The sequence below is a fragment of the Phyllobates terribilis genome, unplaced genomic scaffold, assembly GCF_046119375.1.
Source record: "Phyllobates terribilis strain yellow unplaced genomic scaffold, ASM4611937v1 Scaffold_2__4_contigs__length_985480577, whole genome shotgun sequence".
Classification (NCBI taxonomy): Eukaryota; Metazoa; Chordata; class Amphibia; order Anura; family Dendrobatidae; genus Phyllobates; species Phyllobates terribilis.
The window spans coordinates 795,894,533-795,918,461 of record NW_027362762.1 but is presented as its reverse complement, the minus strand read 5'-3'; the positions used below and the strand labels follow the sequence as shown (position 1 = coordinate 795,918,461).

The 23,929-nt window shown below is 40.4% G+C and overlaps 1 long non-coding RNA gene across 1 annotated transcript in view; it reads left to right on the top strand.

The window, feature by feature from the left end:
* LOC141252983 (uncharacterized) overlaps positions 1 to 11,852 on the top strand; it is a 37,896-nt gene extending 26,044 nt beyond the window's left edge. Inside the window, exon 3 of the long non-coding RNA XR_012314177.1 lies at positions 11,544 to 11,852. This is a non-coding gene — a long non-coding RNA (uncharacterized lncRNA). The remainder of the gene's footprint in view (positions 1 to 11,543) is intronic.
* Positions 11,853 to 23,929: the final 12,077 nt, after the last annotated feature.

Genomic DNA, 23,929 nt, shown 5'->3' with positions numbered 1-23,929 from the left:
TATACCAATCAGCTCAACAAAGGGCATGCCACACCCTTAAATTGCACAGAATGCAAACAAGTCAAAAAACCAGACAATGTGAACTGAGGTCTAAGATGGCAGACATACAAGAAACAGAGGCATGTTCACACTAGCAAAAAAGAAGCAAGACAAAAATATATCTCATACCCTACCATAATTATATATAAATGTAAAGCAAAATTGCATAATAAATATAGGGTACTTAGTGAACTATTTTTGATCAAAAAAAGTATACAAGCCGTCCCACCAGCGGCAAGGTGACCCTAAATTGGGACGGTACCTATACTGCCTATATTAAAAACCTTGCTGTATATCAAAGTTGAAGTAATGCATATAAAAGGGTAGACAAATAGGACCGGGTCCCAACTCCAGACCACCTAGGCCCGTGGTAAGCTACATATATACCAATCAGCTCAACAAAGGGCATGCCACACCCTTAAATTGCACAGAATGCAAACAAGTCAAAAAACCAGACAATGTGAACTGAGGTCTAAGATGGCAGACATACAAGAAACAGAGGCATGTTCACACTAGCAAAAAAGAAGCAAGACAAAAATATATCTCATACCCTACCATAATTATATATAAATGTAAAGCAAAATTGCATAATAAATATAGGGTACTTAGTGAACTATTTTTGATCAAAAAAAGTATACAAGCCGTCCCACCAGCGGCAAGGTGACCCTAAATTGGGACGGTACCTATACTGCCTATATTAAAAACCTTGCTGTATATCAAAGTTGAAGTAATGCATATAAAAGGGTAGACAAATAGGACCGGGTCCCAACTCCAGACCACCTAGGCCCGTGGTAAGCTACATATATACCAATCAGCTCAACAAAGGGCATGCCACACCCTTAAATTGCACAGAATGCAAACAAGTCAAAAAACCAGACAATGTGAACTGAGGTCTAAGATGGCAGACATACAAGAAACAGAGGCATGTTCACACTAGCAAAAAAGAAGCAAGACAAAGATATATCTCATACCCTACCATAATTATATATAAATGTAAAGCAAAATTGCATAATAAATATAGGGTACTTAGTGAACTATTTTTGATCAAAAAAAGTATACAAGCCGTCCCACCAGCGGCAAGGTGACCCTAAATTGGGACGGTACCTATACTGCCTATATTAAAAACCTTGCTGTATATCAAAGTTGAAGTAATGCATATAAAAGGGTAGACAAATAGGACCGGGTCCCAACTCCAGACCACCTAGGCCCGTGGTAAGCTACATATATACCAATCAGCTCAACAAAGGGCATGCCACACCCTTATATTGCACAGAATGCAAACAAGTCAAAAAACCAGACAATGTGAACTGAGGTCTAAGATGGCAGACATACAAGAAACAGAGGCATGTTCACACTAGAAAAAAGAAGCAAGACAAAAATATATCTCATACCCTACCATAATTATATATAAATGTAAAGCAAAATTGCATAATAAATATAGGGTACTTAGTGAACTATTTTTGATCAAAAAAAGTATACAAGCCGTCCCACCAGCGGCAAGGTGACCCTAAATTGGGACGGTACCTATACTGCCTATATTAAAAACCTTGCTGTATATCAAAGTTGAAGTAATGCATATAAAAGGGTAGACAAATAGGACCGGGTCCCAACTCCAGACCACCTAGGCCCGTGGTAAGCTACATATATACCAATCAGCTCAACAAAGGGCATGCCACACCCTTAAATTGCACAGAATGCAAACAAGTAAAAAAACCAGACAATGTGAACTGAGGTCTAAGATGGCAGACATACAAGAAACAGAGGCATGTTCACACTAGCAAAAAAGAAGCAAGACAAAAATATATCTCATACCCTACCATAATTATATATAAATGTAAAGCAAAATTGCATAATAAATATAGGGTACTTAGTGAACTATTTTTGATCAAAAAAAGTATACAAGCCGTCCCACCAGCGGCAAGGTGACCCTAAATTGGGACGGTACCTATACTGCCTATATTAAAAACCTTGCTGTATATCAAAGTTGAAGTAATGCATATAAAAGGGTAGACAAATAGGACCGGGTCCCAACTCCAGACCACCTAGGCCTGTGGTAAGCTACATATATACCAATCAGCTCAACAAAGGGCATGCCACACCCTTAAATTGCACAGAATGCAAACAAGTCAAAAAACCAGACAATGTGAACTGAGGTCTAAGATGGCAGACATACAAGAAACAGAGGCATGTTCACACTAGCAAAAAAGAAGCAAGACAAAAATATATCTCATACCCTACCATAATTATATATAAATGTAAAGCAAAATTGCATAATAAATATAGGGTACTTAGTGAACTATTTTTGATCAAAAAAAGTATACAAGCCGTCCCACCAGCGGCAAGGTGACCCTAAATTGGGACGGTACCTATACTGCCTATATTAAAAACCTTGCTGTATATCAAAGTTGAAGTAATGCATATAAAAGGGTAGACAAATAGGACCGGGTCCCAACTCCAGACCACCTAGGCCCGTGGTAAGCTACATATATACCAATCAGCTCAACAAAGGGCATGCCACACCCTTAAATTGCACAGAATGCAAACAAGTCAAAAAACCAGACAATGTGAACTGAGGTCTAAGATGGCAGACATACAAGAAACAGAGGCATGTTCACACTAGCAAAAAAGAAGCAAGACAAAAATATATCTCATACCCTACCATAATTATATATAAATGTAAAGCAAAATTGCATAATAAATATAGGGTACTTAGTGAACTATTTTTGATCAAAAAAAGTATACAAGCCGTCCCACCAGCGGCAAGGTGACCCTAAATTGGGACGGTACCTATACTGCCTATATTAAAAACCTTGCTGTATATCAAAGTTGAAGTAATGCATATAAAAGGGTAGACAAATAGGACCGGGTCCCAACTCCAGACCACCTAGGCCCGTGGTAAGCTACATATATACCAATCAGCTCAACAAAGGGCATGCCACACCCTTAAATTGCACAGAATGCAAACAAGTCAAAAAACCAGACAATGTGAACTGAGGTCTAAGATGGCAGACATACAAGAAACAGAGGCATGTTCACACTAGCAAAAAAGAAGCAAGACAAAAATATATCTCATACCCTACCATAATTATATATAAATGTAAAGCAAAATTGCATAATAAATATAGGGTACTTAGTGAACTATTTTTGATCAAAAAAAGTATACAAGCCGTCCCACCAGCGGCAAGGTGACCCTAAATTGGGACGGTACCTATACTGCCTATATTAAAAACCTTGCTGTATATCAAAGTTGAAGTAATGCATATAAAAGGGTAGACAAATAGGACCGGGTCCCAACTCCAGACCACCTAGGCCCGTGGTAAGCTACATATATACCAATCAGCTCAACAAAGGGCATGCCACACCCTTAAATTGCACAGAATGCAAACAAGTCAAAAAACCAGACAATGTGAACTGAGGTCTAAGATGGCAGACATACAAGAAACAGAGGCATGTTCACACTAGCAAAAAAGAAGCAAGACAAAAATATATCTCATACCCTACCATAATTATATATAAATGTAAAGCAAAATTGCATAATAAATATAGGGTACTTAGTGAACTATTTTTGATCAAAAAAAGTATACAAGCCGTCCCACCAGCGGCAAGGTGACCCTAAATTGGGACGGTACCTATACTGCCTATATTAAAAACCTTGCTGTATATCAAAGTTGAAGTAATGCATATAAAAGGGTAGACAAATAGGACCGGGTCCCAACTCCAGACCACCTAGGCCCGTGGTAAGCTACATATATACAAATCAGCTCAACAAAGGGCATGCCACACCCTTAAATTGCACAGAATGCAAACAAGTCAAAAAAACAGACAATGTGAACTGAGGTCTAAGATGGCAGACATACAAGAAACAGAGGCATGTTCACACTAGCAAAAAAGAAGCAAGACAAAAATATATCTCATACCCTACCATAATTATATATAAATGTAAAGCAAAATTGCATAATAAATATAGGGTACTTAGTGAACTATTTTTGATCAAAAAAAGTATACAAGCCGTCCCACCAGCGGCAAGGTGACCCTAAATTGGGACGGTACCTATACTGCCTATATTAAAAACCTTACTGTATATCAAAGTTACCGTCCCAATTTAGGGTCACCTTGCCGCTGGTGGGACGGCTTGTATACTTTTTTTGATCAAAAATAGTTCACTAAGTACCCTATATTTATTATGCAATTTTGCTTTACATTTATATATAATTATGGTAGGGTATGAGATATATTTTTGTCTTGCTTCTTTTTTGCTAGTGTGAACATGCCTCTGTTTCTTGTATGTCTGCCATCTTAGACCTCAGTTCACATTGTCTGGTTTTTTGACTTGTTTGCATTCTGTGCAATTTAAGGGTGTGGCATGCCCTTTGTTGAGCTGATTGGTATATATGTAGCTTACCACGGGCCTAGGTGGTCTGGAGTTGGGACCCGGTCCTATTTGTTTACCCTTTTATATGCATTACTTCAACTTTGATATACAGCAAGGTTTTTAATATAGGCAGTATAGGTACCGTCCCGATTTAGGGTCACCTTGCCGCTGGTGGGATGGCTTGTATACTTTTTTTGATCAAAAATAGTTCACTAAGTACCCTATATTTATTATGCAATTTTGCTTTACATTTATATATAATTATGGTAGGGTATGAGATATATTTTTGTCTTGCTTCTTTTTTGCTAGTGTGAACATGCCTCTGTTTCTTGTATGTCTGCCATCTTAGACCTCCGTTCACATTGTCTGGTTTTTTGACTTGTTTGCATTCTGTGCAATTTAAGGGTGTGGCATGCCCTTTGTTGAGCTGATTGGTATATATGTAGCTTACCACGGGCCTAGGTGGTCTGGAGTTGGGACCCGGTCCTATTTGTCTACCCTTTTATATGCATTACTTCAACTTTGATATACAGCAAGGTTTTTAATATAGGCAGTATAGGTACCGTCCCAATTTAGGGTCACCTTGCCGCTGGTGGGACGGCTTGTATACTTTTTTTGATCAAAAATAGTTCACTAAGTACCCTATATTTATTATGCAATTTTGCTTTACATTTATATATAATTATGGTAGGGTATGAGATATATTTTTGTCTTGCTTCTTTTTTGCTAGTGTGAACATGCCTCTGTTTCTTGTATGTCTGCCATCTTAGTCCTCAGTTCACATTGTCTGGTTTTTTGACTTGTTTGCATTCTGTGCAATTTAAGGGTGTGGCATGCCCTTTGTTGAGCTGATTGGTATATATGTAGCTTACCACGGGCCTAGGTGGTCTGGAGTTGGGACCCGGTCCTATTTGTCTACCCTTTTATATGCATTACTTCAACTTTGATATACAGCAAGGTTTTTAATATAGGCAGTATAGGTACCGTCCCAATTTAGGGTCACCTTGCCGCTGGTGAGACGGCTTGTATACTTTTTTTGATCAAAAATAGTTCACTAAGTACCCTATATTTATTATGCAATTTTGCTTTACATTTATATATAATTATGGTAGGGTATGAGATATATTTTTGTCTTGCTTCTTTTTTGCTAGTGTGAACATGCCTCTGTTTCTTGTATGTCTGCCATCTTAGACCTCAGTTCACATTGTCTGGTTTTTTGACTTGTTTGCATTCTGTGCAATTTAAGGGTGTGGCATGCCCTTTGTTGAGCTGATTGGTATATATGTAGCTTACCACGGGCCTAGGTGGTCTGGAGTTGGGACCCGGTCCTATTTGTCTACCCTTTTATATGCATTACTTCAACTTTGATATACAGCAAGGTTTTTAATATAGGCAGTATAGGTACCGTCCCAATTTAGGGTCACCTTGCCGCTGGTGGGACGGCTTGTATACTTTTTTTGATCAAAAATAGTTCACTAAGTACCCTATATTTATTATGCAATTTTGCTTTACATTTATATATAATTATGGTAGGGTATGAGATATATTTTTGTCTTGCTTCTTTTTTGCTAGTGTGAACATGCCTCTGTTTCTTGTATGTCTGCCATCTTAGACCTCCGTTCACATTGTCTGGTTTTTTGACTTGTTTGCATTCTGTGCAATTTAAGGGTGTGGCATGCCCTTTGTTGAGCTGATTGGTATATATGTAGCTTACCACGGGCCTAGGTGGTCTGGAGTTGGGACCCGGTCCTATTTGTCTACCCTTTTATATGCATTACTTCAACTTTGATATACAGCAAGGTTTTTAATATAGGCAGTATAAGTACCGTCCCAATTTAGGGTCACCTTGCCGCTGGTGGGACGGCTTGTATACTTTTTTTGATCAAAAATAGTTCACTAAGTACCCTATATTTATTATGCAATTTTGCTTTACATTTATATATAATTATGGTAGGGTATGAGATATATTTTTGTCTTGCTTCTTTTTTGCTAGTGTGAACATGCCTCTGTTTCTTGTATGTCTGCCATCTTAGTCCTCAGTTCACATTGTCTGGTTTTTTGACTTGTTTGCATTCTGTGCAATTTAAGGGTGTGGCATGCCCTTTGTTGAGCTGATTGGTATATATGTAGCTTACCACGGGCCTAGGTGGTCTGGAGTTGGGACCCGGTCCTATTTGTCTACCCTTTTATATGCATTACTTCAACTTTGATATACAGCAAGGTTTTTAATATAGGCAGTATAGGTACCGTCCCAATTTAGGGTCACCTTGCCGCTGGTGGGACGGCTTGTATACTTTTTTTGATCAAAAATAGTTCACTAAGTACCCTATATTTATTATGCAATTTTGCTTTACATTTATATATAATTATGGTAGGGTATGAGATATATTTTTGTCTTGCTTCTCTTTTGCTAGTGTGAACATGCCTCTGTTTCTTGTATGTCTGCCATCTTAGACCTCAGTTCACATTGTCTGGTTTTTTGACTTGTTTGCATTCTGTGCAATTTAAGGGTGTGGCATGCCCTTTGTTGAGCTGATTGGTATATATGTAGCTTACCACGGGCCTAGGTGGTCTGGAGTTGGGACCCGGTCCTATTTGTCTACCCTTTTATATGCATTACTTCAACTTTGATATACAGCAAGGTTTTTAATATAGGCAGTATAGGTACCGTCCCAATTTAGGGTCACCTTGCCGCTGGTGGGACGGCTTGTATACTTTTTTTGATCAAAAATAGTTCACTAAGTACCCTATATTTATTATGCAATTTTGCTTTACATTTATATATAATTATGGTAGGGTATGAGATATATTTTTGTCTTGCTTCTTTTTTGCTAGTGTGAACATGCCTCTGTTTCTTGTATGTCTGCCATCTTAGACCTCAGTTCACATTGTCTGGTTTTTTGACTTGTTTGCATTCTGTGCAATTTAAGGGTGTGGCATGCCCTTTGTTGAGCTGATTGGTATATATGTAGCTTACCACGGGCCTAGGTGGTCTGGAGTTAGGACCCGGTCCTATTTGTCTACCCTTTTATATGCATTACTTCAACTTTGATATACAGCAAGGTTTTTAATATAGGCAGTATAGGTACCGTCCCAATTTAGGGTCACCTTGCCGCTGGTGGGACGGCTTGTATACTTTTTTTGATCAAAAATAGTTCACTAAGTACCCTATATTTATTATGCAATTTTGCTTTACATTTATATATAATTATGGTAGGGTATGAGATATATTTTTGTCTTGCTTCTTTTTTGCTAGTGTGAACATGCCTCTGTTTCTTGTATGTCTGCCATCTTAGACCTCAGTTCACATTGTCTGGTTTTTTGACTTGTTTGCATTCTGTGCAATTTAAGGGTGTGGCATGCCCTTTGTTGAGCTGATTGGTATATATGTAGCTTACCACGGGCCTAGGTGGTCTGGAGTTGGGACCCGGTCCTATTTGTCTACCCTTTTATATGCATTACTTCAACTTTGATATACAGCAAGGTTTTTAATATAGGCAGTATAGGTACCGTCCCAATTTAGGGTCACCTTGCCGCTGGTGGGACGGCTTGTATACTTTTTTTGATCAAAAATAGTTCACTAAGTACCCTATATTTATTATGCAATTTTGCTTTACATTTATATATAATTATGGTAGGGTATGAGATATATTTTTGTCTTGCTTCTTTTTTGCTAGTGTGAACATGCCTCTGTTTCTTGTATGTCTGCCATCTTAGACCTCAGTTCACATTGTCTGGTTTTTTGACTTGTTTGCATTCTGTGCAATTTAAGGGTGTGGCATGCCCTTTGTTGAGCTGATTGGTATATATGTAGCTTACCACGGGCCTAGGTGGTCTGGAGTTGGGACCCGGTCCTATTTGTCTACCCTTTTATATGCATTACTTCAACTTTGATATACAGCAAGGTTTTTAATATAGGCAGTATAGGTACCGTCCCAATTTAGGGTCACCTTGCCGCTGGTGGGACGGCTTGTATACTTTTTTTGATCAAAAATAGTTCACTAAGTACCCTATATTTATTATGCAATTTTGCTTTACATTTATATATAATTATGGTAGGGTATGAGATATATTTTTGTCTTGCTTCTTTTTTGCTAGTGTGAACATGCCTCTGTTTCTTGTATGTCTGCCATCTTAGACCTCAGTTCACATTGTCTGGTTTTTTGACTTGTTTGCATTCTGTGCAATTTAAGGGTGTGGCATGCCCTTTGTTGAGCTGATTGGTATATATGTAGCTTACCACGGGCCTAGGTGGTCTGGAGTTGGGACCCGGTCCTATTTGTCTACCCTTTTATATGCATTACTTCAACTCTGATATACAGCAAGGTTTTTAATATAGGCAGTATAGGTACCGTCCCAATTTAGGGTCACCTTGCCGCTGGTGGGACGGCTTGTATACTTTTTTTGATCAAAAATAGTTCACTAAGTACCCTATATTTATTATGCAATTTTGCTTTACATTTATATATAATTATGGTAGGGTATGAGATATATTTTTGTCTTGCTTCTTTTTTGCTAGTGTGAACATGCCTCTGTTTCTTGTATGTCTGCCATCTTAGACCTCAGTTCACATTGTCTGGTTTTTTGACTTGTTTGCATTCTGTGCAATTTAAGGGTGTGGCATGCCCTTTGTTGAGCTGATTGGTATATATGTAGCTTACCACGGGCCTAGGTGGTCTGGAGTTGGGACCCGGTCCTATTTGTCTACCCTTTTATATGCATTACTTCAACTTTGATATACAGCAAGGTTTTTAATATAGGCAGTATAGGTACCGTCCCAATTTAGGGTCACCTTGCCGCTGGTGGGACGGCTTGTATACTTTTTTTGATCAAAAATAGTTCACTAAGTACCCTATATTTATTATGCAATTTTGCTTTACATTTATATATAATTATGGTAGGGTATGAGATATATTTTTGTCTTGCTTCTTTTTTGCTAGTGTGAACATGCCTCTGTTTCTTGTATGTCTGCCATCTTAGACCTCAGTTCACATTGTCACGTTTTTGTGTATGTCTGAAAAAGATGAATACTACTGGGACGGAGGCCAGACAGCATCCATAGTCACTATCATCTTCATTCAGGTGAATTGCTTCATCGGGGCTCTGTGGGGGGTTCCTGTCTAATACTATTTTTATTAATATTTCATTCTGCTGGCCTGAGAGCACTGTATTAATGTGAACCTAGCATTTGGCATTATATACAGTATAATTCCCCTAACACTTAACTTCTGATAATATTTTTTCAGACTCAGCTATAACTGGTACATTTTGCAATAGCTGAACTAAGAATGTTGCCTTTTTGCCAAAACATTTTGGAATTAATTGTTAAATAAAATAATTTATTTACCTGGTTTTTAACATATTAAATTACTGTATTATTGTTAGTGGAAATAAGATCCTTGTTCCAGAAAATAATGAAGATACAATGTGTCATAGAAAAGAACAGAAAGATATGTTATTAGAACCACAATGTTCACAACGTCACCGGCTTCACATAGGTAATTAAATTCATGTATTTCTAAAGGTAAACCTATAGCTCTCCTTGGCACCTTACCATGTTCCCATGACCTCTGGTTGAATAAAGATCAGCAGAAGGAAGGTTTTGAACATGCGAAAATAAGTAATACTGGATTACTTGACCATAGCAAGATGTTAATGAAATGTTAAGGGTACACAAATCTGTAAAAAAAACGTGGTTATGCAAGCCACCAGAGTCAATTTTTAAAAAATAGATTGTTAATTGTTTGTTTATTGTAACAAATAAGCTGTTTTTAGCTATATTGCTGCTCTTCACTCTGTTTGCACTCTAACAGCTTTAACCCCTTAGTGACCGAGCAAATTTTAACATTAACGATTCCGCCGAATTTTTTAAATCTGGCGATTCTCATCGCAGGGGTCTTGCAACCCCCGTGCAACCATTTAAATACTGCTGTCGCGATTTACAGCGGTACCGCAGAGTGTCAGCTGTCACATACAGCTGACACCTCCAGGAATTGCAGCCGCCGTGTGACACTACACTACTCAGGAATAAGGCCCCTTAATGACTGATGTTTTAATGCGTATAAATGTAAAATATATGAAGACATTAATTCCATACCTGTTACACACCTAACAGGTATGGAATTACCTGTGGGTCTGGGCTCTGCTCCCTTTAATCCGGTCTGCTAAACTTTCTTGTGCTCCATGTCGGGCTTTACAAGTAGCCTGGTGTGTTCCCATGTGTTGAACTTCCTAGGCCTATATAAGTCCTACCAAGACACGCACCTGTATCTTTGTATTAAGACTGTGGTGTTCCTGAATCCTGTCTGTATTTGGCTTCCAGTACCTCTGCTACCTGTCTGCGGTCTTCAGGACCTCTGCTACCTGTCAGAGGTCTCCAGGACCTCTGCTACCTGTCTGCTGCCTCCAAGATCTCTGCTACCTGTCTGCAGTCTACAGGACCTTTGCTACCTGTCTGCAGTTTCCAGTACTTCTGCTTCCTGTCTGCAGTCTCCACTACCTGTGATAACTATCTGCGGCCTCCAGGACATCGCCTGTCTGCCTGCGGCTTCCAGTACCTCTGCTACCTGTCTTCCACATGCCTCATGTGCCTACTGCACCGATGCCCATTGCCCATGGGCCCACTCGGACCTTAGGCTTGGAGGATTCACCTCACCAGGTGAGCCTAGCAATACCATTAATAAACAAAAAGCTATTTGCTATTGCTATTTTCATGGGTGGGACAGAGCACTTCCACCGTCTCAGCTGTAAACTGCATTCTATAGCACTGTGTACTTACAATTGCTCATTTTGCCTTTCTATCCAGTTAATTCTTCTGTTTTCCATTAGGTCTCTGACATTTTGTGATTAAAAACTGACTGACTAACTTGAAGCCTTCTAAACTCTATGTAGAAACAGGAGGTCAATTTTCTCTACACAAGTCATGAGTCAGTGCAAAAGACTATGGTAGGGGGAGGAGGGAGCATCAGGGTCAGGAGTTGAAGAGGGAAATTATTTCTGGATAGAAAGGCAAAATGAGCAATAGTAAGTACACTGTGCTATATAATATGATGACTGCAATATATTAAGAGAATAAAAACTTTGATGGAAGGAGTGCTTCTTGAATGTAACTGAATTTTGATTATAATGGCAGGACTGGTTGAAATTGACAGAAGAAGGATGGCAGCGATTTAGAAACCATGAACATCTCTATGAGAGCAGACAAAAACCAAGAATATAACAAAATAAGCATATACAATGTAAGTGAATAGTAATAGTACATGTAAGTAACATAGGGTACTTAGTTAACATTACAAGGTGTACCCAATCGGCACGGTCCTATCCTGTCTCTAGTATTAAAACCTTACCTTGTGTTCTATAAGAACAGTACATCAAACCTTGAAGTGTTTCCAACACTTTATTTAATCATAACACATGTAATGAAGAATTTACTTTTGATCTGATGGTGAGGAAGAGGGGAGCGGGGATCTGACCCTTTGCTAGAAAACTGTTTAAAATGAAGGACTTATTGTCAGAATCAGTAGATACATTCATGGATTCAATATTCATTTGACCCACCAATGTGAAGAAGATAGCTTCATGTAAAGTACAATTAAATTGTTGCATGCTACATTCCACCTCAATGTTTCAGTTTAACCAAGAGCAGTTCTTATTGGCATCAAGGATATGAACATTTTGTTTCAATTTTATCATATAATGTGAGAATTCCCAAAGCATTTTCTTGTTCCCCTGTCTGGGATTCATCAGCTTCTGAAATGAATCAATATGTGTTACTTTTGTGTGCATGAGTTGCTTTATGGTGCTACACTGTTGCAGACTGAGATCTTGTAACTACTACTCTTGTAAGGTTTCTTGAAGTACTGTATAACACCTATTATACAGTACTCAGCATAAATGAGTACACCCCTTTGGAAAGTAATTTTTTAATCGATATCTCAGTAAACACAAGAACAAATTGCCAAATTTTGACCAGACTGAGTTTCATAGATCATTTTTTTAACCCATACCAGGAAAGTAAAGTGAATAATATAAATTTCATTACAAAGTTTTCAGTTTTACTCAAATTAGTTGATGCAAAAATTAATTCACTCCACATCAAAAACTACTACATCTATTATTTTGTATGACCTCCATGATTTTTAAGGACAGCACCAAGTCTTCTAGGCATGGAATGAACAAGTTGGCAACAAATTTCAACATCTCTTTTTCCATTCTTCAAGAACGACCTCTTTTACAGCCTGGATGCTGGATGGAGAGTGATGCCTTCAGTGTTTGGTCTGTGTGTGATCAGTATTTTTCACGTATGGATAAATTTACAAAGCTTCTTCTATCCGTTGCAATATTAAATATGGTCAGCACATAGATGGAACACAGATGCCATCCGTGTGCTGTACTTATTTTTCACCCACTCATAAACTTGTATTGGCACTTTTAATCCATGATACCAGAAAAAAAATGAACATGTGAACAACCTCATAGACTATAATGCTGTACCTGTACATACATGCAACATGGACAGCTGAATGAGGCTTAAATATCACAGAAAGCAAACAATACAGAGCAGCAGTTTTGTGATCAGACTGAAAAAAAGGAATCTTCCAGAAGTTCACATCTCTTGCAAACAAATAAAAATCAAAGGACAGAAAGGACAATGTTCTGCAGCTGAGAATTTAAAGTTATAATAGTCAAATGGAATAATGACATTATCAGATATTGAAGTTTAAAACTTAAATGTTACCATGAGAGACGACTTGTGGGGGATATTGCTACAAAGAGACCATATTCAGGAATGGGACAAAAAACATAAAGGCAAGAGTCATTATGAGCTTATTAGTGGAGGATGACCAACTGATCCCCTTTAGACATGAAAACACTCCTAAAGCCATGTGGGATGCACTGCAAATGCTGCATGAGAGATCCAATGTAAACAGCAAGTTGTTTCTGTTAAGGAAACTACAAAATAAGTCTTGTCAAAGAAAAGGATGTGCAGCAGCATAAAAATACCATGCTAGAAGTAATCACACAACTGAGATCAGTGGCTGAGGATATAACATACAGTCATGCTGCTATGCAGTTCTTCCTAACACATATAGTGCAGTGCTAATGCACAAGAGATGAGGTCGGAGACACACCTAACACAAGAATTTGTAAAGACCAGGTTTATAGATGAATGCTAGAGAAGAAAGGAACTTGTGCAGGATGCCTCAGAAGTGGCAGTGGAAACACTTCTAAAATGATTGATAACTTGTATCATCATAGCTCCTAACCATCCCAGCTCAGTAGTTCCTCCTCCTCCGTGCGGGGTGGGCAAGGGGGAGGGAGGCCGGTATCTGTCTGTGCTCTGTGCACTCTTGCATTCATTTAATGAACTCATTTTTCACTTTCTTAAAGAATGGTCCTCTCCAGGATTTGAACATCCAAACTATTGCACAATGTGGTAGTATATAGAACTACATATCTATATACCAGTGCATTTCTATGTACCTTTATTTAAAACGAAAAATAAAAGTAAGAGATTTTTTTCTTCCTATAAAATTACTAAAAAAATTATGAAAAACAATTACAATAACGACATTATGAATGTACTTTTTTTTAAAATAAATATCAGTAATTAGTATTTTTTTCTCTTTTAAATCCATAAAAATATAATAAAAAGGTAACGCTGAGAGTATGTTCACATGTAGTGTAAAAGTTGCGTTTTTTCTGCTGCTTTTTATCAGCATGTTTTCTGCAGGTGTCTGCACCATATTATGAAATAACTACAGTCCTGCTCATCGTTATTGGCACCCATGAAGTTTAAGTACATAATGTGGAATATCTACTGACAAAAAAATGAATCAAGTGAAACAGTTTTTTTGTATAGAGCACTCGTGTTAAATACAAAAGAGCAAATGATAAACAATGATTTAAAACAAAAAACAATGGTAGGTAAAAATAGAAAAACATAAAGCTTGCTGTGACACTGGTATTGGCGCCCTTTACATTAATTTAGTATGTAAATCACAAAAGAGATTCACCTGTGGTAAATTGTCAATGCCCATGTGACATGAATTAGCCAATGAATGATGACTTCAATGTTTTAAAAAGCCACATGGTAGGCCCTGTTCCTTTGTCACAATGGTGAACACAAAAAACTGTCTGAGGACATCAGAACTGCTATTATTAGCAAACACAAGACTTCCTTCCAAAGGGTATAAGACATCTCCAAAGACCTTGGTATCCCAGTTTCAATAGTGCACAATGTTATTAAGTTTGCCAAGCATGGAACCGTCAAGAACATCCCTTGACTTGGGGAAAAGAGGAAAATTGACAAACGTTGTCTTCGAAGGTTGGTGCTAATGGTGTAAAAAACACCACGCCAAACATCCAAAGACCTGAAGGCCAACCTGGAACAGTATTGGGTCATGGTTTCAACAAGTAGCATATACCGCACACTAAACCATGTAGAGCTTTTCGGGTGAAGGCCAAGGAAGAAACCATTGCTGAAGAAAAAACGTAAAAAGGAACGACTGGTCTTTGCCAAAGAGTACCTTGACAAACTGCAATCCTTCTGGGAAAATATTCTGTGGACAGATGAAACAAAAAAATAGAGCTTTTTGGCAATGCAAAGCAACAGTTTGTTTAGAGACGGCACAATGAAGCTTATAAGGAAAAGTACAGCTTACCAACAGTTAAGCATGGCGGATGATCCATAATGCTGTGGGGTTGCTTTACTGCGGCTGGTACTGGAGGCCTTGACTGTATCACAGGAATCATGAAATCAGAGAATTATCAAGAGATTTTAGAGCAAAATGCCCTACCGAGTGTAAGAAAACTTGATTTGAGTCGAAGATCATGGGTCCTCCAGCAAGACAATGACCCAAAGCACACATCCAAAAGTATACAGGAATGGTTGAAAAAGAAAAAATGGACTGATTTAAAATGGCCAGCAATGGTTCCTGACCTCAATCCCATTGAAAATCTTTGCAGTGAGCTGAAATCTGCTTTGGGAAAAAAACCCTGCAAACATTCAAGAGCTTGAACAAACTGCAAAGAAAGAGTAGAGGAAAATTCCTGCTGAGAAGTGCAAGAAGCTTATAGATGGCTAAAAGAAACGTTTGGAGGCTGTCAGCAATGCCAAAGGGTGTGCAACCAAGTATTAATTAGGGGTGTCTTTGTTGCTGCACATGATGTTTAATCTGTTTCTTCTTTGAAACTGCACATGGAAGTTGAAAAACAATGTTATTGTTATATTACTTTGGACTACTAATTAAAAAATCCTGAGGATATAACTTTACATTTCCATTTATTTCTGAAGATACTGTACAGTCTATAAAAAAAATGAAGGGGTGCCAATAACGATGAACAGGACTGTATCTTCTTCCATGATTGCATTTTTGCTGCTTCTTTTATGCCTTTTCCCTCTATTTGATATGTTTATTTTGTGAAAATGGGGATCTGCCATGTCCCCTATCAGACTGCTGATCAGGGGCGTCGATAGCATCAAAGATCCGGGGCTCCAGCACAAACGTTTTGCTTAGAGCCCCGGATCTCCTGCGACTGCTGCATTGAACTATGTCAGGGTCAACTGACACCAATACAGTTCAAAGGGGGCATGTCATGCAGGAGAAGAACACTGACCAACACTGGCCCCAGACCCCCAGCCATGCACCGGGCCTCAGCCAGGCTCAGGCCCCAGCCATGCACTGGGCCTCAGCCAGGCCCCAGGCCCTCAGCCAGGCCCCAGGCCCCCAGCCATCTCTTCTGCTGCAGCCGCTGAGGGAGGGAACGGAGGGCCCTGTGATCCTGCTCCACCGCAACTCCCCGCTGCTGGAGCACCGGATTCCTGAAGGACCCTGTCTCCTGTGACCCTTGCGCCACCGCCCACCAAGAAAGATACTGTACCTATTAAGACTATAAGATGGACCCCCATCTTATAAAAATTTTTTTTTTTCTATACTCCACCCCAAAACTTAGGGTGCGTCTTATGGTCCGGTGCGTCTTATAGTGCGAAAAATACGGTACCTCCGCTCCTGAAATTAACCCTGCATATCTACAAAATACCAGTGATTGTCTTTCCGCTGTCTGTAACATTATGCCCTCCCTCTATCTAAAATTGAATCCGTCAAAAACTGAACTCCTCCTGTTTCCTCCCTCCACTAACCTATCTAGGCCCGATATTGCCATTTCCATGTGTAGCTCCATCATTAATCCTCAGCAACATGCCTGCTGTCTGGCGGTCATCTTTGATTCAGATCTTTCCTTCACTCCTCACATCCGATCACTCGCTCGCCGCTCATGTCATCTACACCTCAAAAACATCTCTAGAATTAAACCCTTTATTACTTTTGACTCTGCAAAAACTCTTACTTTAGCTTTTATTCAGTCTTGTCCGGACTATTGCAACTCTTTACTAATCAGTCTCCCTCTTACTAAACTCTCCCCTCTCCAATCCGTCCTGAATGCAGCAGCCAGGATCATATTTCTCGCCAACCGCTACACCAATGCCTCTTCCCTGTGCCAGTCATTGCACTGGTTGCCCATCCAATACAGAGCTCAATATAAACTTATCACTCTCACCCACAAAGCGCTCCATGGTTCAGCACCGCCCTACATCTCCTCCCTCGTCTCAGTCTACCACCCTACTCGTGTCTTCCGTTCTGCTAATGATTTAAAGCTAAAATCCTCCATAATCTCAACCTCCAATTCCCGTCTCCAAGACTTCTTGCAAGCTGCGCCAATTCTTTGGAACTCACTACCCAGGACAATGATGATTAATTCCCAATACCCACAGTTTCGGCGTAGCCTAAAAACGCATTTCTTTAGACTGGCCTATCGCCTCAACATACAAATCTAACTGTCCCTGTTCGGCCCATACAACATTTTTTTCAAATTCATGTTCATACCCTCCATGCACTTAATAGCCTCTGTGTCTGTACACATACAGTCTGGCGGCAAGTTCATGCAGTGTTATGTGCATACCTTATTTAGTATATTATAGCTGTATTGTACAATATAAGCACATTTTACCATTTACCTTTTGTGTCTCCCCTATTTCCTCATAGATTGTAAGCTTGCGAGCAGGGCCCTCACTCCTTTTGATATCTGAGTTATGCTTATTCTGTGACGTCTTTATTGTCTGTACAAGTGCGCCCTAAAATTGTAAAGTGCTATACAATATGTTGGCGCTATAAAAAATTATCATTATTATTAAGTGCAAATGCACAGGAATATTTACTTAAGCACAAATATCACTTATGTACAAAGAGGCCATATTATAGACCTATGGTAAGTAACTAGAGAAGATAGAGTTACTCATGCAACAGTGGCAAATGAATCTGAAGAGGCTATGGTATAAGTCCTCATTAAATAAATAGGGAAACTTACTAACCTGGGTTCATGCTGTGGATGCTACTGCCTCCGCCCCTCACTCAGTTACTCAGCTTCCTCAGGGAGTGATCAACCCCCATATACAGCCTGCACCCCAAGTACCCCTCATACAGCCTGCACACCATGTACCCCATATACAGCCTAGACCCCTCCATATACGGCCTGCACACCCCGATATGCAGCCTGCACACCATGCACCCCTGTATACAGCCACCAAACCCCCATATACAGCCTGCACCCCATGTATCCCCCATATACAGCCTGCACACCATGTACCCCCATATACAGCCTGCATCTCCATCCATGTACAGCCTGAACTCCATGTACCTCCAATATACAGCTAGCACCATATGTGCCTCCCCTATACAGCCTGCCTCCCTATATACAACCTACACCCCCCATATACAGCCTGCAAACTATGTACCCCCATATACAGCCCGCACTCCTTCATATACAGCCTGTACCCCCATTTTGTGAAAAATTTGTTGCAGCGTTTTTAATACATTTTTATAGTACAGAAAAGCTTTGATTCTGTATTTAAAGATGCAGCTGTTTTTTTTCAGATACCCCATAGAAGCTTATAGAGAAAAAAAACATACTGAAAACACAGTTCAACTGTGCAGTGTCCATGAGTTTTCATGAAATTACATCTACTTTGGTAAAATAGCACTTAAAAAAAATGACAGCTTTTCTGATAAAAAAAACAACTTCATATAGTGAAGCTTACTTAAAAATTAAAAAGTTAAAGCGAACCTGTCAGCAGGATTTTGCAAAGTAAACTATAGGCAGTGTCATGGTGGGGCACCTGCACTGATTAATATGATACCTGAGGTGAAGAAATGCGTCTTGTGGTTCTTGTGTAATCAGTGTTTGCAGTTTTGAGTTAGTGATATGCCTGTGCCCTGGGGCGGGACTGTAGGCAGGGTCTTTCCTGGTGCTCTAGGCCAGATCAGCAAGATAATACCCACCCACAGGCTCATCCCGAAGCTCTCTCTGTGTCTGGCTGTCTCTCTCTGTGTCTGGCTGTCTGTATGATGAGGAACCAACTTATGCTTTGGGGCGGCCTGTGGGCAGGTCTTATCTTGCTGATCTGGCCTAGAGCACCAAGGAAAGACCCTGCCTACAGCAAGAGCATATGATTAACTCAGAATTGCAAACACTAATTTCACAAGAACCTCAAGATGGGTTTCTTCACCCCAGGTATTTTAATCAGTGCAGTAGCCCCAACGTGACAATGCCCGTAGTTTACTTAGCAAAATCCTGCTGACAGATTCCCTTTAAGGATGTTACGACTGTGAATGAATGAACAAAAAATAAATCCATAGCTCCCAACCATCTCGGATACAGCGGAACAGTTATGGATTTCAGATTATGCCCCACTCCCAAGTGGTCAGCTCAAAGTCCCTCACAGCCACCATGCCGTCTCTGATATCTCCTCCTGCCAGAGTACAAAAAATGGTTTATGGGTGTTGTTAGGGTATGTGGTCAAGGGTGTGACCAAACATTTTGCACTATGTATAACGTGACACGGGGTGGTAGCCATGGGTGAGGCATTAATCTGAGGCGCCCCGGCACGTTACATGAAAGTGGAGGTTGTGGCTAGGTGTGTGGACTTTTTGCCCATGCAGGTCGCATATAACCAATGTTGTTGGTTTGCTAGGATCAGATGTTTCGCAGTTCCATGAGGGAGACTACCGTTTGAAAATAAACTCTTTACTAAATTGCAACTTGTTAAGAGTTATATACAAGGGATAGTGGGTAAAAAGTCTTATGAACGTTTCCTTTGCAACATTGAAGCATTTTCCACACAGTATCCTTCCTCAGTAGTATACTCCGGAGCTATTTATGTCAAGTATTTCTCCCTACTTCGTCACAAGCCAACTTTAATGCTACAGTCCTGACCAACAAGTTTTGCTCAGCAGTTCCGTGTCCTATTTCTTCCACTACTGGCGCCCTGAATCCCCTGCTCGGGACCCTTCACTAGTCCCAGTCTCTCAGTCCTGTTGAGGCCCGTTATGTTAGAACCTTGCTCTTAGGTTTTTTCCTTTGCTGGTCACATGACCTTGTTGGCCTATTTAATCCTGCTCCGCCCTTCTGGCTTTGCTGGACTTCATTGTATAACTACTTTCTAGCTAGCCTGTGCTCTGTATCTAGCTCTGTTAGTTTGCTTGGTCTACGGACCTCTTTGTTCTATTTATTTTGTTTGTTCGTCTGTCTGCTACTATTTCTGTTAGGAGGTGTCCCATTTTCCTCCCAGTCCTTAGTACTTGTAGGGATTCCTTCCCCATATCTATAGGTCTCCGTACAGACTAGCTTAGGACTTTAGCAGGTCTGATCGCAGGATCAGGTTCCCTGTTACATCGTAGGGATTAAGCTGAGTTCTATCGTAGGGACAGATCTCCTCTCTTTCCTTAGCTCTGGTAGCAGAACATAACAGTAAGTCCAGCCTGCAAATTCTCTAAGGAAAGATTTTTCTGTTCCATCATGGTGTTGGTTCTGGATTTGGCTGAACGCCTGCAGGGACTCTCTCTGGAGGTGGCCGAGCTCCGTCAGCACGTGAGTAACTGTCCTGGAGCACATTTCTTGGAGCCTAAGGTATGTTTGCCGGATTTATTTTTTGGTGAACACCGAGAATTTTTTTCATTTAAAAATGCTTGCTTATTGTATTTTCATTTGAGACCCAAGTCCTCTGGGGATGAATCCCAGCGAATAGGGTTCATAATGTCACTTTTGCGCAAAGAGCCTCAGGAGTGGGCCTTTTCTTTGCAACCTAGTGATACATGCTTCAGATCAGTGGATAGTTTTTTTTCTGCTTTGGGACTATTATATGATGATCCTTGCCGTGTCTCATCAGCTGAGACTGAGTTAAGACGTTTGAGACAGGGATCAGGTAATGTGGAAAAATATTGTACTCATTTCCGTCGTTGGTCTACTCAAACAGGGTGGAACGATTCTGCTCTGAAAAGTCTATTTCTTGCTGGGCTCAATGAAAGGGTTAAAGACCTGCTAATTGCTTATCCTACACCTGAAGATTTGCAACAGGCTATGCAATTAGCTATACGGGTGGATAGGAGATTGCGTGCAAGGGTTAATGAGAGCAAATCCTCTGCTATGTCAGTTTCTGGTTATGAGAATGTGTGTACTAACAGTGGTGAACCGATGGAGATTGGATCGGTGGCACCTCGCTCTCAAGAAAAAGACCGTAGATTTTCTGAAGGCTTGTGTTTCTATTGCGGAAAATCTGGTCATTTGATTAAAGGCTGTGAGCTTCGTATGAAGAAAGAAAAAAAAATGGTCAGTCATGCCCGTATTGCCTGTTTAAATTCCAAGGGTGTATTTTTAGCTTCTTCCACGATTGCTCAGGAAAAATTAATGGAATTTCGGGTGTTTGTTGATTGTGGGTCTACTCTGAATGAAATTGATGGGGGATTCTTGGAAAGACTCAATTTAAAACCCGAACCTTTATCATCCCCCATTGCTGTGGTTTCTGTGGATGGTTCCCCTTTGAAGAATATTACTCTCAAGGTCTGTGAATTTCCTCTCACTATTAATGGTGTTCACCATGAGAAATTGGATTTGGTAGTTTTGAATAACTTGCCTTCTCCAGTAATATTGGGATTGCCCTGGTTAAAATTTCACAATCCTGTACTGGATTGGTCTACCAGTGAAATTAAATCCTGGAGCCATAAATGTTATGACAAGTGTTGTAACGGGCGTATTGCAGCTTTGGATAGGGGAGAATTGCCTGTTCCTATTCAGGATTTTTGGAGAGTTTTTTCTGAGAAGGAATCGCAGGTTTTGCCTCCCCATAGAGACTATGATTGTTCTATTGAATTTGTCCCTGGAGCGACTCTTCCTAAAAGTCGTTTATTTAACCTTACTATTCCTGAGAGGAAGGCTTTGGAGGAATACATACAGACAAGTTTGGCCGCCGGTCACATTAGGCCCTCTAAGTCTCCTGTGGCGGTTGGATTTTTTTTTGTAAATAAAAAGGACGGCGGTTTACGTCCTTGTCTGGATTTTCGTGAGATTAACAAAATTACTGTACGCAATCCTTACCCACTGCCATTGATTCCTGATCTGTTTAACCAGTTAATGGGGGCCAAGTGGTTCTCTAAAATTGACCTTAAGGGGGCATACTATCTGTTGCGCATGAAGGAGGGTGACGAATGGAAGACTGCTTTTAACACTCCTGTGGGTCATTTTGAGAATCTGGTTATGCCTTTTGGTCTTACTAATGCTCCTGCATTTTTTCAGAACCTTATTAATGACATCCTTAGACCTTTGATCGGCAAAAATGTGGTTGTGTATTTGGATGACATTTTGATTTATTCGCCGGATCTGGAGTCTCATTGGCGGAGCGTACGTGAGGTATTACAGTTATTAATGGACAATTCACTTTTTGCTAAGCTGGAGAAATGTGAGTTCGCTGTACAGAGAATAAGTTTTTTGGGTTACATTATCTCCAGCGAAGGTTTTGAGATGGACCCGGTTAAAGTTCAAGCTGTACAGGAATGGCCTAGGCCTATTGGTTTGAAATCGATACAGAGGTTTTTAGGTTTCGCCAATTATTACAGAAAATTCATAAAAAATTTTTCTAGTATTGTCAAACCTCTGACCGATCTCACCAGGAAAGGTGCTGATGCGGTTCAGTGGTCTTCTGAGGCCATTGAAGCTTTTGTGTATCTCAAGGAGAGGTTCACCTCTGCTCCCATCCTTATGCAGCCTGATGTGACTAAGCCGTTTTTGGTTGAGGTTGATGCTTCCTCTGTGGGGGTTGGCGCAGTATTGTCTCAGGATAACGGGGATGGATTACATCCCTGTGCCTTTTTTTTGAAAAAAATTTTCGTAGACTGAACTGAATTACGATATTGGTAATCGGGAATTATTGGCTATTAAACTCGCATTTGAACACTGGCGCCACTTCTTGGAAGGTGCGGAATTTCCCGTTCAGGTTCTTACGGATCATAAAAATCTGATATATCTTGATGCTGCCAAGTGCCTGAATGCCCGTCAGGCTAGGTGGGCACTGTTTTTCTCGCGGTTTAATTTCTCCGTTACTTACATCCCTGGTACTAAGAATGTTAAGGCGGATGCCTTGTCTCGCAGTTTTTCTCCCATAGTCGGTGCTGAGAAAGAGGAGAACATTTTACAAGAAGGTGTTGTGATAGCTGCTTTGGACTCCGTTTTGGAAGATGAGATTCTTAAAGCACAGGAGAATGCCCCATCTAACACTCCTCATGGGAGGTTGTTTGTGCCTGGGACCTTTAGGAGAGATTTGTTTGTTGAGTGTCACGAATCTCGGTTGGCAGGTCATCCCGGAATCTCTGAGACCAAGAGACTGGTGGGTCGCAGTTTTTGGTGGCCTGGATGGCAGAAGGAAGTCATTAAGTGGGTGCGTCAATGTACTATATGTGCTAGATCTAAGTCCTCACATACTCCTGCTGCGGGGTTGCTTTGTCCTTTGGAGGTTCCCAGTGCTCCTTGGACACATTTGGCTATGGACTTTATAACTGACCTTCCCCCCTCTGAGGGTTTTACTGTCATCTGGGTGGTCGTGGACCGTTTTAGCAAGATGTGTCACTTGGTTCCCTTCATCAAACTGCCCTGCGCTAAAACTCTCGCTAAGGCCTTTGTCAAGGAAATTGTCAGACTTCATGGCGTTCCTACTGACATTGTTTCTGATAGGGGTCCTCAGTTCGTGGCTCGTTTTTGGCGTGCCTTTTGTGACAGGTTGGGAGTTCATTTGTCGTTCTCGTCCGGATATCATCCTGAATCTAATGGCCAGACAGCAAGGAAAAACCAGGATGTTGAGCAGTTCTTGCGTTGTTTTGTGGCAGACAATCAAGAGGGTGGTCTGAGTTTCTGCCACTTGCTGAATTTGCTCTGAACAATCATACATCTTCTTCTGCTGGTTGTTCGCCTTTTTTTTGTTGTTCTGGGAGACATCCGTCGTTTGGGTCGTTCTCCAAGTTGGGATCTGCCGTGCCTGAGGAGGAGAATTTTTCCGGTGATTTGGAGAGAGTTTGGACGGATGTGCGTGGTAATCTTCAGGAGGCCAACAGAAAATCTAAAGACTACTTTGATAGGAAACGACAGGAGGTTTTGTTCGCTGTTGGTGACATGGTTTGGTTGTCCTCTAGGAATCTG